Raw genomic sequence first — 18547 nt, forward strand, 5'->3', positions numbered from 1 at the left:
ACACTGTGATTGCATTTAATGAAGTTCAGTTGCCTTTCCCTTTACTTTGGAGAATGAGGGGAGAATGTGTGTTTGAAGCAGAATTTGCTTGAAGAAGTAAGTTAGTCGATATAGCAGAAAATAATTTAGAACCAAGAGTAAGGAATAGCTTAGAAGAACACTAAGTATCAGTGTGGATAAGATGACCACTGGGGAGAGATAGTGTAGCCTGTAACAAGCATAGAACTCAACCGTTTCGCCCTGCCTCCTACCTTGGTTTCTAATTGAGTAATGTGTAGAGATAGGGTTTCATTATACACTTCAAGCTTGGGATTTATTTTCTCAAGGCAACTAGCTATAAAAATCTTTCTGGGTTATAAAGAATTATGCATACACACATAAAATATTTTGTTAGAGTTTGTTATTTAATAGTGACATTCACCTAAGTTTTGCAATTCAAGATGTTACAGTCCTTTGCTGACTATACCTTGACTATATTTCAAAATTGTTGTGTGTGCATGGGTATATGTATTTGTAGCAGATAGTGAGTAATCAATCGTTCATTTTGTTTCATATTTATTCCCCACACTTCCCCTTGCTCTGCTCTGTATCACTGGTCCCTGACCCTACAAACAGTATTTTTCTAGTGCTGCTGCCAACTGGCTGCTACTAAGTTTAGCAAATGGGAGACACTGGTAGGAGATTGGCTGTGAGAGCAAATAAGCCAGGCTAATTCTATCATCTCTGCATGCTTCAACATTTCTTCCATGGTCACAGGACAGCCTCTGCTGTGATTTCAGTTCCTGTTGAATGGCCAGGCTCTGTGATAACAACTTATCCTTCCTTTGATTCTAGGGATGGCAGTTGTTATTGTTTACCCTCTAAGTCACGTCCGGCTCTTTGTGACCCCATGGACTGTAGCCCATCAGGCTTCTCTGTCCTTGGTATTCTCCAGGCAAGAATACCAGAGTGGGTTGCAATTTCCTTTTCCAAAGGATCTTCCTGACTCGGGGATGGAACCCACATCTCCTGCACTGGCAGGTGGATTCTTTACCACTGAGCTACTAGGGAAGTCCAGGGATAACGTATCTTTCTGACAATTCCTGATTTACTTTAGCATCCTGTTTGGTTTTCAGCAATTCCATCATCATGTAACTTCTTTCCTGGATTAAATTCCTTCTAATGAACTATCTGCCATGGATTCTATTTTCCTGACTATATTTATACTGATTTTAAAGGTTGGGCTTAGCATTTTGAGTCTGCCTCAGTCGAGTTCATGACCATCCCACCTTTAAAATGGATAGTAAGCTACCACTCAGGTACCAGAGTATCTTACTAAACTCTCCTAGATCTTTGTATCACAGGCATGGTTTCACCTCCAATACATTCACGTTAGCCTTGCACCTTTGTAAGCAAACCCAGCAATGCTCTCAATCTCTTACACCTCACTACAAATGCCAACCTGATTGGAGAAGCAAATTGCTAATGTGCTTTGATGAACCTATTTTCAGGGAAGGAATAGAGATGCAAATGTAGAGAACAGACTTTGGGCAAAACAGGGCAAGGAGAAGGTGGGCTGAGTTAAGAGAGGACCACTGACATATATACATTACCATGTGTAGAATAGATAGCCAGTGTGACGCTGCTGCATGGACAGTGGGAACTCAACCCAGAGCTCTGTGACAACCTAGAGGGGTGGGTGGGGGAGAGGTTCAGGAGGGAGGGGACATATGTGTACTTGTGGTTGATTCATGTTTTTGTATTGAAGAAATCAACATAAACCTGTAAAGCAGTTATCCTCCAATTAAAAATAGACTCTAAAGTAAATTAATTAAATTTTTAAAAATTAAAAAAAAATCCAAACAATAATATTGATTTAAATTTTATTAGGTTGGTGCAAACATAATTGCAGTTTCAGACTGTGAATTTTAAATCATTATAACTAGGCTCAAACATATCTTTATTAATCAAAATAGGAACCATTACAATCAACACATTTTTGTCAACAAGAAATAAGTTTGTTTATTTCTATGGCATAAAAATCTGTGCTTTAGGATTTGGCATACTCTTGGAAACTGTTTTCTGCCTCCTGGTTGTGAAGTGTTTTCTCGGCAAATGTTGTCAAGATGCTTGAAAGAGCAATAGTCAGTTGGCAAGAGGTCAGGTAAATATGGAGGGTGAGACAAATCTTTGCAGCCCAATTCATTCAACTTTTGAAGCGTTGGTTGTACAACATGCAGTTGGGTGTTATTGTGGAGAATTGAGCCCTTTCTGTTGACCAATGCTGGCTGTAGGCACTGAAGTTCTGCTGCATCTCATCAATTTACTGAGCGTACTACGCAGATATAATGGTTTCATCAGGGTTCAGAAAGCTGTAGTGGATCAGATGGGCAACAGACCACCAAACCCTGAGCATGACCTTTTTTTTGGTACAAATTTGGCTTTGGCAAGTGCTTTGGAGCTTCTTCTCAGTCCAGCTACTGAGCTGGGCATCTCCGGTTTTCATATACAATCCACTTTTTGTCACAAGTCATAATCCGATCAAGAAATGGTTCATTATTGTTGTGCAGAATAAGAGAAGATGATACTTCAAAATGACAACTTTTTTGATTTTCAGCCAGCTCATGAGGCACCCACTTATTGAGCTTTTTCACCTTTGCAATTTGCTTCAAATGCCGAATGACCATAGAATGGTCAACATTGAGTTCTTGGGCAACTTCTCATGTAGTTGTAGGAGGATCAGCTTCGATAATGGCTTTCACTGATGGCGGGCCACTACACTCTTCATCTTCAAGGCTCCTGTCTCTTTTGCAAAACTTCTTGAACCACCACTGCACTGTATGTTCATTAGCAGTTCCTGAACAAAATGTGTTGTTGATGTTGGAGGTGTCTCCACTACATTACAACCAGTTTTGAACTCAAATAAGAAAATCTCTGGAATTTCCTTTTTGTCTAACATAATTTACATAATCCAAAATAAGTATAAAATAAACAGGAAGTGATAAGTTGTTAGAAAAAAAACATAGAATGAGAAATGCACATTAAAATGGTATATAACATAACCACATTTATTTAAGAATATATTCTAATATCAAATGCAAAATTTCAACAAGCAAAGAATACAATTACTTTTACATCAACCTAATAAAAGGAATTTACAGATGAGAAAAGTTTTGAAATTTTAAAAACATTTTACTTTTTTCATGAAGAAGGTTAAGTCTCAATATTACCTGAACGGTTGGTGTCACATGGATGGGAAATGTCCTTCTAAGTAGAAAAAGAATGTGGAAAAATGGGTATGGTAACAAACACAGCTGTAAAAGTCCAAGACCACTAAGAGCAGGCTATGAGTGTGGGGAGCTTAGGGGAATCAGTTCAGTTCAGTCATTCAGTCGTGTCTGACTCTTTGCAACCCCATGACTGCAGCATGCCAGGCCTCCCTGTCCATCACCAACCCCCAGAGTTTACTCAGACGCATATTCATTGAGTCGGTGATGCCATCCAACCATCTCATCCTCTGTTGTCCCCTTCTCCTCTTGCCTTCAGTCTTTCCCAGCATCAGGGTCTTTTCCAATGAGTCAGTTCTTCACATCAGGTGGCCAAATTATTAGAGTGTCAGCTTCAACATCAGTTCTGCCAATGAATACCCAAGACTGATCTCCTTTAGGATGGATTGGTTGGATCTCCTTGCAGTCCAAGGGACTCTCAAGAGTCTCCCCCAATGCCACAGTTCAAAAGCATCAATTCTTTGGTGCTCAGCTTTCTTTATAGTCCAACTCTCACATCCATACATGACTACAGGAAAAGCCATAGCTTTGACTAGATGGACCTTTGTTGGCAAAGTAATGTCTTTACTTTTTAATACGCTGTCTAGGTTGATCATAACTTTCCTTCCAAGGAGTAAGCATCTTTTAATTTCATGGCTGCAGTCACCATATGCAGTGATTCTGGACCCCAAAAAATAAAGTCAGCCATTGTTTCCCCATCAATTTGCCATGAAGTGATGGGACCAGATGCTATGATGTTAGTTTTATGAATGTTGAACTTTAAGCCAACTTTTTCACTCTCTTCTTTCACTTTCCTCAAGAGGCTGTTTAGTTCTTCTTTGCTTTCTGCCATAAGGATGGTGCCATCTGCATATCTGAGACTATTGCTATTTCTCCCAGCAGTCTTGATTCCAGCTTGTGCTTCTCCAAGCCCAGCATTTCTCATGATGTACTCTGCATATAAGTTAAATAAGCAGGGTGACAATATACAGCCTTGACGTACTCCTTTTCCTATTTGGAACCAGTCTGTTGTTCCATGTCCAGTTCTAACTGTTGCTTCCTGACTTGCATACAGCTTTCTCAAGAGGCAGGTTAGATGGTCTGGTATTCCCATCTCTTGAAGAATTCTCCACAGTTTATTGTGATTCTCACAGTCAAAGGCTTTGGCATAGTCAATCAAGCAAAAATAGATGTTTTTCTGGAACTCTCTTGCTTTTTCGATGATCCAGCGCATGTTGGCAATTTGATCTCTGGTTCCTCTGCCTTTTCTAAAACCAGCTTGAACATCTGGAAGTTCATAATTCACATATTGTTGAAGCCTGGCTTGGAGAATTTTGAGCATTACTTTACTAGCATGTGAGATGAGTGTGATTGTGCGGTAGTTTGAGCATTCTTGGGCATTGCCTTTCTTTGGGATTGGAATGAAAACTGACCTTTTCCAGCCCTTGGCCACTGCTGAGTTTTCCAAATTTGCTGGCATATTGAGTGCAGCACTTTCACAGCATCATCTTTTAGGATTTGAAAGAGCTCCACTGGAATTCCATCACCTCCACTAGCTTTGTTCATAGTGATGCTTCCTAAGGCCCACTTGACTTTACATTCCAGGATGTCTGGCTCTAGGTAAGTGACCACACTATTATGATTATCTGGGTCATGAAGATCTTTTTTGTACAATTCTTTTGTGTATTATTGCCACCTCTTCTTAATATCTTTTGCTTCTGTTAGGTCCATACCATTTCTGCCCTTTATCAAGTCCATCTTTGCTTGAAATGTTCCCTTGGTGTCTCTAATTTTCTTGAAGAGATCTCTAGTCTTTCCCATTCTATTGTTTTCCTCTATTTCTTTGCATTGATCACTGAGGAAATCTTTCTTATCTCTCCTTGCTGTTCTTTGGAACTCTGCATTCAAATGGGTATATCTTTCCTTTTCTCCTTTGCTTTTTGCTTCTCTTCTTTTCACAACTATTTGGAAGGCCTCCTCAGACAGCCACTTTGCATTTTTGCATTTCTTTTTCTTGAGGATGGTCCTAATCCTTGCCTTCTGTACAATTTCATGAACCTCATTCCATAGTTCATCAGCACTCTGTCTGTGAGATCTAGTCCCTTAAATCTATTTCTCACTTCCACTATATAATCATAAGGATTTGATTAGGTCATACCTCAATGCACTAGTGGTTTTCCCTACTTTCTTGAATTTAAGTCTGAATTTGGCAATAAGGGGTTCATGATCTGAGCCACAGTCAGCTCTCAGTCTTATTTTTGCTCAATGGCATATGCTAATTTATTTAAAGATAAGCCAATTGCATTTTTTTTTCAGATTTTTGACAAAGTGTATCCAATACTTATAGTTCATTTTGGATAAAAGACATAATTTATCAATACCAAAGCATCACTTTAGATGCTGCACAGCCAGCCAATGATAAGAATATTGCTTTTTACTAAAGAAGAATTGTCTGTGGCCCGATTGACATTAAAAATTATTTTTGCCTACAAACAATCTCTCTCTTTAGGGTCTCATAGAATTACACTTGGTACATATATTCTGAAAATATTTAATCAAGATAAAAAAAATTTGAATAAACCTGATGCTTCTAGTCATGTTGTGGAAATAGTACAAGTGAAATTGAAATTTTAAGTGAGTAATACACTCAATGTATTCGCTTTTCAAATTATAGTATATGCATATATTATAGTCCATACATGGTAAAACTTAGAAAGGCTATCAAAGTAATATTGGCACTGTCATGGAAATCAAATAATATGAGTTGGGAAAATATCTAGGAAGACTTTAGTCCAACATTGTCATTATAACAAACAATAAAGCTGTGGTTTACATAAATAAAATGGTTTGTCCACACATAGTCACTCAGCAAGGTAGCAGATGAGTCAGGAATAGAATTCAGTTCTCTTAATTTCAAGCACAGAAAAATAGGATTACTCATTCTACTTTTATTTGTGCCAAAATCTGTTGATCATACCTTGTTACGCTCTTACACTCGGAAATCTTTTGGATAATAAATCAAAAGAAAAATGCATAGAATAAAAGAAGACTGGTAAACCTAGTGATCCTTTGTTACAGGCTGAGTTAAAAGAGAAGTCTCTCTCTCAAACTGCCCATTAGAAAAAATAGGTCAAAAGATACTACATTGAGAAATGTTCCAACCTTGGGAAAAGTCATATAATTTTATGACTACTATGTGTGAGTTTGGAGTAAATTCAAGAAGAGGAAAAATATATGATTTTCAGTCATGGACAGCCATTCCTTTGGCTTGAAAAATCCTAGGAATTACATACCAGTGAGTACTATATTGGTAAAGAAATTAGGATAATAGGAAATGGAATTATCTCATAATTTCCAACTGAGCTCTCATTCTGTATTTCCAGTTAGGTATGATATATTGCCAAGTTTATATTAATATCACAAATTTCCAGCATGACACAGAATTAATAAATATTAACATTATCATATTTATTTCAAATTTATTTTATAAATAAAACTTTATAAATTGAGTAATGCTCTATTTTCCTATTTTAAAAAACAACTTATCTGTAGCCTCATGCTTGTTTCTATAAATCTAAATGTTTATAGTTTCTGCTATTTGCTGGGCATATGATGGATGTTTAACAAACTTACTGATTCTAATTTGAAAGAATTAGAATAGGTTACTTTCTAGTGCCTTTAAAAATCCTTGTTATCTCTGTTTCTGTTCTATTTTATATTTCATCTAATTTTTAACATCTTGGATTCTAAATAACATCAAGAAAAAAGGCATAAAATTTAAAACACTGAAAGACACAGTATTTTCTACTTTTTCATATTCCTGCTTACATATTTCCATTTCCCTTTTTCTCAAACCTTATGGTTGTCATTACTCCTTATACAACCCTTACCTGATGGTGATGACTCTTCTATTTATCTTTCTTCTTCTCTTTTCCCTCTTCCTCAGTATTATTATTATTGTTATGCCTTGAATATGAGAGTCAGACCTGCATCAGTTCACTTCAGTCACTCAGTTGTGTCCAACTGTTTGCAATCCCATGAATCGCAGCACGCCAGGCCTCCCTGTCCATCACCAACTCCTGGAGTTCACCCAAACTGTTGTCCATCGAGTCGGTGATGCCATCCAGCCATCTGATCCTCTGTCGTCCCCTTCTCCTCCTGCCCCCAATCCTTCCCAGCATCAGGGTCTTTTCCAATGAGTCAACTCTTCGCATGAGGTGGCCAAAGTATATGATACCTAAATTGCTTTGGTGGTATCTATCCAAATAGATGATGCCTTAAAGTTTCTCAAAGCATGGAAGACTTGGCGTTAGAATGAATTTCTATACTCAATGGGATAATTGAACAGAAAAGTATCTGAAATCACGGTTAACTATGGAAGAAGCAATCCTCCTTAATATAGAGTGTTATTGTTGAAATGACAAGAGTTCTGAGTTTTAAAGCTATGCTGATGAGTTGCTTCAGTCGTGTCCAACTCTGTGCGACCCCAGAGAAGGCAGCCCACCAGGCTCCCCCGTCCCTGGGATTCTCCAGGCAAGAACACTGGAGTGGGTTGCCATTGCCTTCTCCAATGCATGAAAGTGAAAAGTGAAAGTGAAGACATTCAGTAGTGTCCGACTCTTAGCAACCCCATGGACTGTAGCCCACCAGTCTCCTCCGTCCATGGGATTTTCCAGGCAAGAGTACTAGAGTGGGATGGCACTGCCTTCTCCTATAGTTGGGAGCAAATGATACAATGGCTTATTGCCACTCAGATGTTAAAAGCTAGAAAACAGTCTAATCTCAGTTTGACATGAAATGAAAGTCCTGTTTTTGAATATAGTTTGTGTTCCAGTTCTCCATACTCTTTTTAAGCCTGCTGGCTATGTGACTATAATGCGCTGGCCTCATGACATCTTCTAAGGCCAGTAGAAAGCTGGGGAGCCAGAGCAGGGTAGAATTCAGTCATGGCTGTACTGAAAGGTCAAGCAGCACATGTGTTTGCAAGCATTCCTCTTGCAACTCCCTAGTTAGTATACAACTTGAGGTATTGACGGGTCTGAAAAGCCATCTATGTGATCATCAGTGGAGCCTGTGAACAACACAAATCACAGAGAGAATCCTGTGGTTCTATTGTTTCAGTTTCCCTAAGATCTGCATTAACTAATTGCTTTGATTTTGTTCCTGTGGGGTGCTCTGTTCTCTGTTAACCTAGTACAATGCTATTATTAAAACTGAACTTAAAACCAGGCTATAGTGTTACTATTGAGCTATCTGCCTACTCCCTTAGGTAATGTAATACTTGGTTCCCAGTTAGGACATTCTTTTATTAAAGAGTCACAATGCTGCTTACAAATATTAACTCATTAATTTGCTGTGGCATCTCTCTGTGACTCCTAGAAAATATTGTTTTCCACAGTTTATAAAGGGAGAAAGAGAATGTAGGCACATTTTCCTAAATTCACACTGGAAAAGAGGGACAGGGAGAGGAACAATTACGTGCTTCCCCTAACATCTTATCAGACCTCCCACAGCTACAGTGTCATTTCTTTTGTTGAACTTGTCACAATCCAAAAAGCTTACCAGATTGTGGCTTAACCCTCACTAATGTGTGATCTCAGGTGAATACTTTTGTCTCCAAATCTCAGTTTCCTCAATATAAAGTAGTGGAAACAATATGCTTTATTAGGATTGTTGAGAGGACTGCAGTAGATCCTTTTCCTAAACTGCTTAGTAGACTCCTTTCTTGGTATATAGTAAGTGTAAGAAAATGAAAGCATTTCTTAATTAAATCAAGACACTTTCAATAGTTACAGTGTCTAATAATGGAAGTGCTACTTCACAAGGTAGTGAATTACCCATCACTGCCAGGGTGTATCCAGAGACTGATACCCATTGCACATGTCTTAGAGGAGGGCCCATGCATTGGCGTGTCGCTAGATGGTTTCCGAGGTCTCTTACGACTCAACAGTCCAAGTAGTGGTAGGCAGAGAAGCATTATATTAAAGGATCATGAAAAGTCTTGACACTTGCACAGCTTCTTATAGTTTAAATGTGTACTTTGATTATGTATACAGATATTCTCATTTAGTCCTCATAATAACCCTATATGGAAGACAGGAGAGGTATAATACCTTTCTTTTGTATATGGGAAAATAGTAGCATCAGAGAAGTTAAATGACTTTCTCAAGATCATATATTTAAAAAGCTGGAACTAACACCCTGTTTTTCAACTCTGTGTTCCTGCATCTTGCATCATGAAGAGTTTATTCATGTTTCTCTTCTTGGATGGGTACCATTTAAACAGACTTTTAAATATTCACCTTCTTTTCAGCATCTCTCTTCTGTGTTCTCCACATCTAGTCAATTCTTCCAGGGTCCACAAAGAACAATGCTGCAAAGCTCATATGCACTGAATGAAGACCTAAAGTGAAAAGTGAAAGTGAAAGTCACTCAGTCGTGTCCAACTCTTTGGGACCCCATGGACTATACAGTCCATGGAATTCTCCGGGCCAGGATCCTGGGGTGGGTAACTGTTCCCTTCTCCAGGGTATCTTCTCAACCCAGGGATCAAACTCAGGTCTCCTCCACTGCAGATTCTTTACCAGCCTAGCCACCAGGGAAGCCCAAGAATACTGGAGTGGGTAGTCATTCCCTTCTCCACAGGACCTTCCCAACACAGGGACCGAACCCAGATCTCCCACATTGTGGGAAGATTCTTTACCATCTGAGCCACCAGGAAAGCCCAAGAATACTAGAATGGGTACTTATCCCTTCTCCAGGGAAATTCCTGACCCAGGAATCCAACCGGGGTTTCCTGAAATGCAGCAGATTCTTTACCAGCTGAGCTTCCAGGAAAGACCTGAAAACTGGGAAGAACTACCACCCCACCCCTAACCTCACCTTCCTCCATATTTGGCTCTAACATCCAGAATAAGATGAATGCCAAGAGCAGATACCACCCTGTGTTATTCTCTGTGTAGCAATGGCATTCTGAACAGTCATGGGGAGAGGGAAGGAACATTTCTTGCTGTGAATTAGTCTTGAAATGAAAACCGCTTTTTGATCTAAATCTGTGGTTGCATAGTCATTCAGCTGGTGACTAATTGGGGTGGCTGTGACTGGGCTGGTAGCAGGAAGCCAGTTCTATGAGGCTGAGAATGGGCTCCCACCTTGCTGTAATTTACTGCCATAATGAGAGGAAGGAGAAAAATGCTGCAAGTGTTTAATAGCTAAGCAAAGTGTATTCAGACTTTTTTTTTCTTCTTGTTCATCAAGCTTCAAACACACATCACAAGCAGATTCAGTTGCCATTTAGTTCGGATCATTTCAGCCATTTTTTTTTTTTTTTCCATTTTTTCCAGGCTTAACTCACTGTCTTTTACCATTTACCGCAACTAATACACTATCCGCTCTCTGAAAAATGAGATAAACACCTTCAGCTAGTGGAGGCATTGGGTTTGTTCTTCGACACATCTCCCCAAGGCAGAAAAACAAAAGACTTAAATAGGCATAAGTGCTGCTTCTAAGGCTTAGTTGAAACTTTCCTCCTGTTTGTCCTACTGGGAAGTAGAAGGTTGAACAAGATCCATGTGAAGGTCCTTCTCCATGTTATGTGGGCCATTCATCCTGTCTCATTGTCTCTCCCTCCCGTCAATCAGTAAGGCAGTCAGACCAGTTGTAGGAATACATTAGCTCAGTTGATATGTGTTTGGGTAGGTCATACATGAATTTCAAGTCAGAATGATTTGTGGAGAACAAAATACCAAGAGAGTGAAATCATCAGGAAATCTTGAAAAGAGAAGTTCATTCCTTGTTTTATTCCATCTTTCATTTTTTATTCAGTAAACTATGAACACCATATAATTAATATTAAGATAATTTAAACTTGAACCATTTGGGTACTTCTCAGACTTTCATGAGAGACATATCAGTAATAACACAATGAACTCTGTGTAGTAAGGGATGCCAATTCAGGTCTTTCAAAGGCAGAGAAAAAGGGACCCTGACTATGTCTAAGGAGTGCTGAAAGGTTTTCCTAGAGGTGGAGATGCATGAATAGAGTCTCACAGAATGAAATCACAGAGTAAATTCAGGAAAAGGAGTCTTTCTAGATAGCAGGATATACCAGTTCATGACCCTGTGAAGAAGCATGAGATATCCAAGGCAAATGGTTTGGTGTGATTGAAGCAATATGCCTACCTGAGGCAGTGGCATGAGTTGTGTTTAAAGAATTATGGAGAGATGGCTTTTAAAAGTCCTCACATGTCTTGAGAAGGAGTTTAGAATTCAATTGTAATGACAGGTTATCTGGTTAAGTTTTTAGATTAAGGCAATTCCAAAGGCCACCATGTCCTAGCATCTGATCTATGTGAGTAGCTGCTGGTCTATGTCCCTTTCTTCAGTTTGCTTCCGTTTAAGCTGAGACTAAGACACTGCATTTCCAGAACTTGGTTGGCATTGATGTAATTCACTTGCATCTCTGTGCTGAAGGGGTGGACTCATCTAAGTGGCAAGGTATACAAAAGCATTTCATGACGTTAAAGCAATCCTTTTTCAAGCTGGACTAAGGCCATCATATTGGGGCCAGAGAAGGGAGAGACTGGAGGGAGATGATATGGGAGGAGAAATGGGAGGACTTGGACCACAATTCAGTGAACAATTTGGATTCAATGGCAAATGAAACCTGGAGCTTGGGCTATTGGCAATGATAACATTTCCAAGTCTGAAGAAGGAACAGGCATGTGGAAGAAGTGTGGCACAGGAGAAACAGCTTAGGATACTGTAATTCTTACATTGAATTTGTTGATGGCTCACACATAGCTCAAAGCATCTGATTGTCCTTGCTGTTTCTACAGCAGTATTCACGTAGGTTTTCAATGACTGTTACTTCATTAACATTGTTAAATAGACCTTGAAGTGAAGAGGCTCAGTCGTGTCCGACTCTTTGTGACACCATGGACTGCAGCCTACCAGGCTCCTGTGTCCATGGGATTTTCCAGGCAAGAATACTGGAGTGGGTTGCAAGTAACCCATAAACTTCTTTAGGATTATATGCATGCCATCTTGTGGGAACAAGAGCAAGGGGGTCTATATATTTATGTTAATAACAAAAGTAATTTATAAATAAACAATACTAATATATAATAACAATGAAACATACCATGCACCCGGTGTATGTTAAGCATATTACATATGTTATATATTAATATATTATATATTTAATCCTCACAACCATAGGATGGAAGTAGTCTCATGATTAGCATTTTACAGAAGAAAAAATCTAAGATCCAGTAAATGAAATGATTGGCCAGGACCTTAGGATAGCATATGACATAAATAGGATTTAGAACCAGACTTGGTATTTAAAAAAATAAGTGGAGTGTATAAGGCTGATATGTATTATTTCAGCTTTTCTGTGACGTACTACAGAAAATCCCAAACGAACATCTTGACCAACCCAATATATCAATAACACAGCATCCGTCAGCCTGTCATCATGAAGCTCTCAGAAAAGAAGATTTTTGTAAAATAGCCAGCCAGTGAGAACTTGCTGTATGATGCAGAGAAACCAAAGCCCGGGCTCTGTGACACCTAGAGGAGTGGGATGCGGAGGGAGGTGGGAGGGGAAGGGGGAGGGGACATGGGTATGCCTATGGCTGCTTCGTGTTGGTATAAGGCAGAAACCATCACAATATTGTAAAGGAATTATCCTACAATTAAAAATATTTTTTCCTAAAACAAAATAAAGAAAAGAAGTCCAAACTTATTAGCCTAAATATTCATTGGAAGGACTGATGATGAAGCTGAAGCTCCAATGCTTTGACCACTGATGCAAAGAGCTGACTCATTGGAAAAGACCCTGATGCTGGGAAAGACTGAGGGCAGGAAGAGAAGAAGACAACAGAGGATAAGATGGTTGGATGGCATCAGCTCAATGAACATGAGTTTAAGCAAATTCTGGGAGATGGGGAAGACAGGGAAGCCTGGCATGCTACAGTCCACGGGGTCACAAAGAGTCTGACATGACTTGAGGGACTGAACAACAAAAACTTAATTAGGCCAGTGAGAATATTTGCAATGATAATTCAATAGATTAGGTGGAGGACGATGGAGGAAAGAGAGAGAGAATGAACAAGAAACTTTTTCCATCTGTAAAGACTTCAGAAACTACCATCCAATGAGAGTGTATTTCATCATGGGTTATAGGAAAGCATGCATTTGAAGTTTGGAAGATAGAACTACCCTTGAAGCAGTCCTGAAGAAAAGTGCTCAGGTGATTCTGCAGGGGTTTCTGCTAATGAACTGCTTTGCTCACTGGAGATGAGCCTCCAGGCTGTTCCCTCAGGCCCTGCCATTGACATCCTGGTGCCCAAACAGAAAAGCTGGCTGCAGACAGCTGCCTGAGCTTCCCTCGCGAAGATGAACCGTGGGATGGTGCCTGCTAACTAATAAAAGGCATCAAGGACAGTGAGAGACATAGCAGATAGATAGAGACATTTGGGTTCACTAATATTAGAAAGTAAATTTTTATAAGAACATTTTGAAAAAAGTATTCCTGTCAGTGAGCTTTCAAGTATGATGTCAAACTTCACCCTGTCTTTTTCCTCCCAGTTGTCCTTTCTTCTAAACTTAAGGTGATGGAAGAAATGTGTTTCAATGTCTTGGCTTATGTCTAGCCCAGGAAATTCTATTAGACTTCCAAAATTAGTTTTTCTACAGTTTCAATTAGGCCAGAAAGTCTTCTTCATCCCCTTCTTTAGGAAAGTGTGAATCCCTGGCCCACTATGTTCATTTACATGCAGGGAGACAAAAAATATACTTGTTGAGAAATATATTTGACAGCCAAGGGTTTGAAAGATTCTGTAGTGATGTGGGGTTACTGCTGTATTTTTTTGAAAATCTATAGCCAGACCTCTGGCCTTTAAGGGGGGAAAAGGTGCTCAAAATACCCAGTGGTGCCATTACTCCCAACACAAGGAAGTAAACACATAAATAAAATGTTAGTAGTGATTGTAACAGCATGTTTTGTTTTGTTTTGAAGTTTGTTATCACTTTAAGTAGCTGGAGCAGTGCATTTTGAAATTCACCGAAGGCATTGTGCATACATCTTTCTGCAGGAAATCTGTGATCATCAACCTTAATTGAAAGTTAAAGCATTTAAACTATCTGGCTGTCATTGTGGGATACCTTCCTTATATTGCATATACAAAATACACTTTTTCTGAATTTCCTGTTCCTGCTTGCCTTTTCTTTCACCCTTAAACAAGATACACTTGTGAAAATGGATGTATTTTGAGAGAAATGAGAGAGAAATGACAACAGAATAAGAGGATAGCTAGTACCTGAGCAGGAAAGACATGCAAAAGGGAAGCAGTATTGGAGGAGGATTATGAGAAAATTAAACAGATAAATTTAGAGAAACATCAAATAATTCTTTCTATGCATTTCTTTATCTCGTCCCATTACTCTCTTTGAAGAGCAGAAGCCCTGTAATTTCTCTCTTTGTCTTTCTTGTCCTCCACTGAATCTCCAGGACTTCTAAAACAAATCAAATCAAGAATTAACCTTTTAAGCATGAAATCTGTCTCTTTGCTATGCTCTGCATGTTCTCTATAAATCATCCTGTGGAAGAAGCCTGAGAGATGTGCTGTTCCAATCCTCAGGTGACTAGTCGGGAGATGCTGGCAGCGGCTCTCTTGCTTACTATGAGAGCCTTTCCTGGTTGAAATGCTATTGTGTTCCAGCCTTGGATGGGAACAAGCATTTCAGATAATTTCCTCATGCAATATACAGCAACACTACAGATATACAACTAGCACGGTAGCAAGGTTATAGGCCCAGAGGAAAGAATGGTAAAATATAATTATCTGTCAGTACCAAAATAATTCCACAACCTAAAGCTGTTGAATGATGCTAAGACTAAATCACAAGGGAAAACACCAAGGAGGCAAGGCAATCTTAGGTTTTTACTCCTTTTTCCAACTTATGTTGCCCAAGGCTGCTCCCCCTACAGGACTCTGAGCTGCTGTTCCTAGCCCACTCATCACCCCGATGCGCTGTTTCATTGCTACTAAAATAGCAATGGCACCCATTTATTACATGTCTAAGCTAGGCCAAGTGTGGTACATTGTGCCCTCTAACCATCTCCCCCCACAAAGTCTACAGAGTTGATCCAATGATAATCTGATAATCTATATGTTTGTACAGACATTAAATAGCAAGTGCAAGGTTGCATGGTGTGTATGTGGGAAAGTTGGCTGACCCAGGATTGGAACATAGGTCAGCTTGACTCAAAATTTGTTCTGCCCATGACTCAAAAGAAGAGTGAGGGCAACCCACATGTCTTTGGTATCTTTCCACTCTCTTTAAGTAGTTGTGTTCTAAATGCATGTGCTTTAGGAAAAGGAGAATTCTAAGAGGGGTTTTTACTATCATAGTGTTTCCCAACATTTTTCAGTGTTATCATAGCCCAAGAGCCTTTTTAAACAATTATTTTTCTAATTGCCCTCCTTCCCATGAAATTTTCGTATGATAACACACAGTATGTCCTTTTCTTGAACTGTGGTCCTGGGGAGACCATAAATGACTGTGATAGCTAAGGTCTTTCCCACCCCGTTGGGGCTGAGACTGCCCCTTTTGAGAAGGCATGTTTTCAAGTGACACAGCACATCACTGAAGCTCTTTTATTCAAAACACCCAACAATGAAAGCAGAAATCTTTTTCCCCTCCTACTCATTTGTAGAAGAAATACATTGTAAAAGACTCTCATTGGTGAACATGCACAGTTGATCAATTTAGAATAGAAGGGAGGCTATTCAGAGCCTTCTGAGCACCTGCAGCCTCTGGAGGAAAAAGTCTGAGGCCAGGGAAAGCAAAGCAAGCCAGGGCCGCAATTATATAATCAGAACCATTGCCGGCCATTAATTGTTTTTCTTGTAATTGTTGATTGATCTGTAATTTGATTGTAGAATCCAGGCTTTTATAATAAACCCTGGGCTGAATTATCCAATTAAGAATATAGAAGCTCAAATGAATCCAAACACATGACTGGATTTACTAAGAGATGGAGGTGATTTTTAGCAGAGGGACTAATTAAAATCTCCTGGAAAGTGGGAAGAGGTTTAAATTGAATTAGCCACTAGTAAGCACCCACAATGTGCCAGATATTGGTCTGGATGTTTCAACATTATCATATTTCCTAAACCCCACAATTACTGTGTGAGGCAGATGGAAACTCTCACCTGTTATGGCCCAGGAACCCAAGAGTCTGCACAGATATCCAAAACCCATTTTCTCAAGATGGCATAGCTGTCATGCAGCAGGGTAGACCCAAGGCCTGACACGCTTAAGTAAAATCCCAAGTCTATCTTGGGTTTGGATTGCTGTTATTCTCCACTTCATACAAATCTGATCCATGAAAATGCACTTTTCTACAAAATATCATATAAAATTCAAATATGACATATTGGCATATGTATATATATATATACACACACCTATATATAAGAATTATATCACCTTTTTAGAAAATTTGACATTAACTTATATTGTTTGTACTTTTTAAATGAAGAGCTTTCAAAAACCATACATTTAAAAGGTATCTGTGAACTGCTGACGGGTAAAGATGATTTTATATTCTCTCACCAAGCCTCTTCTAGTCTCTTAATTTTTTCTTCCTTTATCTAAAACTGTCACAGATCAAAACTCGGAACAAAGGAGCAGAATATAAATTTCTGTGCTTGGGTGTGGAAGCTTAAGTTAATAAGAATCTGTGTTAAATTGACTGTAACTTGCAAAATTTGAGGAAAATAACCCTAAGCATCTCAGCTCCTTGGTTAGTTTGTGCAGAGCAATATATGATGATTGTTTTCTGTTAACCCTTTGTAACCTGACCAAGTGTCAGGATGAAGAGCTGCTTAGAAAATCAGAGTTGACTCATTCATTTGCCGAAAAATTAATAAATAAGATGTGCCGGGTTTGTGTAGGACACTAAGCAGAAGTATATTATTCAGAGAAGACTCTCTGCCTTCCAGGAACTACAGTCTAGGTCAAATTGAACAAGAAACAAATAGATGAATATCTACTTATAGTTCTTTTTTGTTTATTTGTTTTTTGTCTTTTTGTTTCTCTACTGACAGTTCTGATACATACTTAAATGGAACAACCAGGGAAACTTGACAAAGAATAAGGCTGGGGATGGTATAAGCCACTTAATAAAGAATCGGTGTTATTTCTGAGGAGATGAGACCTAATAGAGGATGAAAACTTGGCCATGAGGAAAGTAGGAAGGTGGGCTTGCAGCTTGCAGGAACAAGTTGGTTCTGAGGATGAAATGGACCTGGCACATTTGAGGAAAGAAAGGAAACTAAAGTGTCTGGAATGCTGTGACCATGTAGAGAGTGGCCTGGGGACTTTGAGAAATCTAGGAAGGTCACTGCAGGATACTGGAGAGACACAGAGTCTTATCCTAAGAGATCTGGGGACCCTCTCAAGGAGTTCAAGCCAGAGAATAGCAAGAGCTGTTTATATATATATAAATATATATATATATGGAAGGTCATTTTTTTCAGATGAAAAAGGGAGAAGAAGGCAATGTGGATATCAGAAAATAGTCATCTGTTGCCTCACCATATCCAGACATGATGTGTTTGTTGGCTAGACTAGTGCAATAGCCAAGGGAAGTGGACTTGAATCAAGGCCTGACCTTCAATGTATCAGGAAGAAATTCCCTACAACTCCACTTGGTAAGGGGAAACTATCTCAGTGCTAAAGACCCTGCAGTCACTCCAAGGCCAGTTTGTAATTGAGTAGACTCTGCATTTACCAGGACTAGGCTGCCTGTCACCTCTCTTTCTCTGTCTGCTTGTATTCTTTATGACTTTCTTCCCTTAAAGGCAGCCTTGAGTGTTTTTTTCTTCCTCAGGAAAAAAGCACTTGTATATAAGTATCAGAGACAGGGTTGGAAGAGAGAAGCATGGATATCAATTTGTCTTGTGTTATTTCTTTATAAACACTATTCCTAAATTATATGACATTTTGTACAGTCATTCAGTTGTGTCAGACTCTTTGCAACTTCAAAGACATTAGATGATTTTTTTAAGTACTTAATTTCTCCTACTATTACATCATAAATCTAGAAAATACAAATGTGACCCTACTATACTAGGAAAAATAATGGGAGAGTTGAATGTAACCCTCTCTCTTCCTTATATACAAATTATTTTGCTGGATGTGTTTGCTCATAGGTTCAATTTGCTGAACTATCCTGTTAAAGCAAACTGATGAAGCAGATGACAACCCTTGAATCCCTGCTTCCAGGG

The 18547-nt window shown here is 39.1% G+C and overlaps 1 long non-coding RNA gene across 1 annotated transcript in view; it reads right to left on the minus strand.

The window, feature by feature from the left end:
- The window catches only part of LOC120851207, a 109440-nt gene extending 102162 nt beyond the window's left edge, over positions 1-7278 (minus strand). The window contains exon 1 of the long non-coding RNA XR_005718259.1: positions 7136-7278. This is a non-coding gene — a long non-coding RNA (uncharacterized LOC120851207). The remainder of the gene's footprint in view (positions 1-7135) is intronic.
- Positions 7279-18547: the final 11269 nt, after the last annotated feature.

Source organism: Oryx dammah, unplaced genomic scaffold (genome assembly GCF_014754425.2).
Source record: "Oryx dammah isolate SB20612 unplaced genomic scaffold, SCBI_Odam_1.1 HiC_scaffold_2, whole genome shotgun sequence".
In the NCBI taxonomy this organism is placed as follows: domain Eukaryota; kingdom Metazoa; phylum Chordata; class Mammalia; order Artiodactyla; family Bovidae; genus Oryx; species Oryx dammah.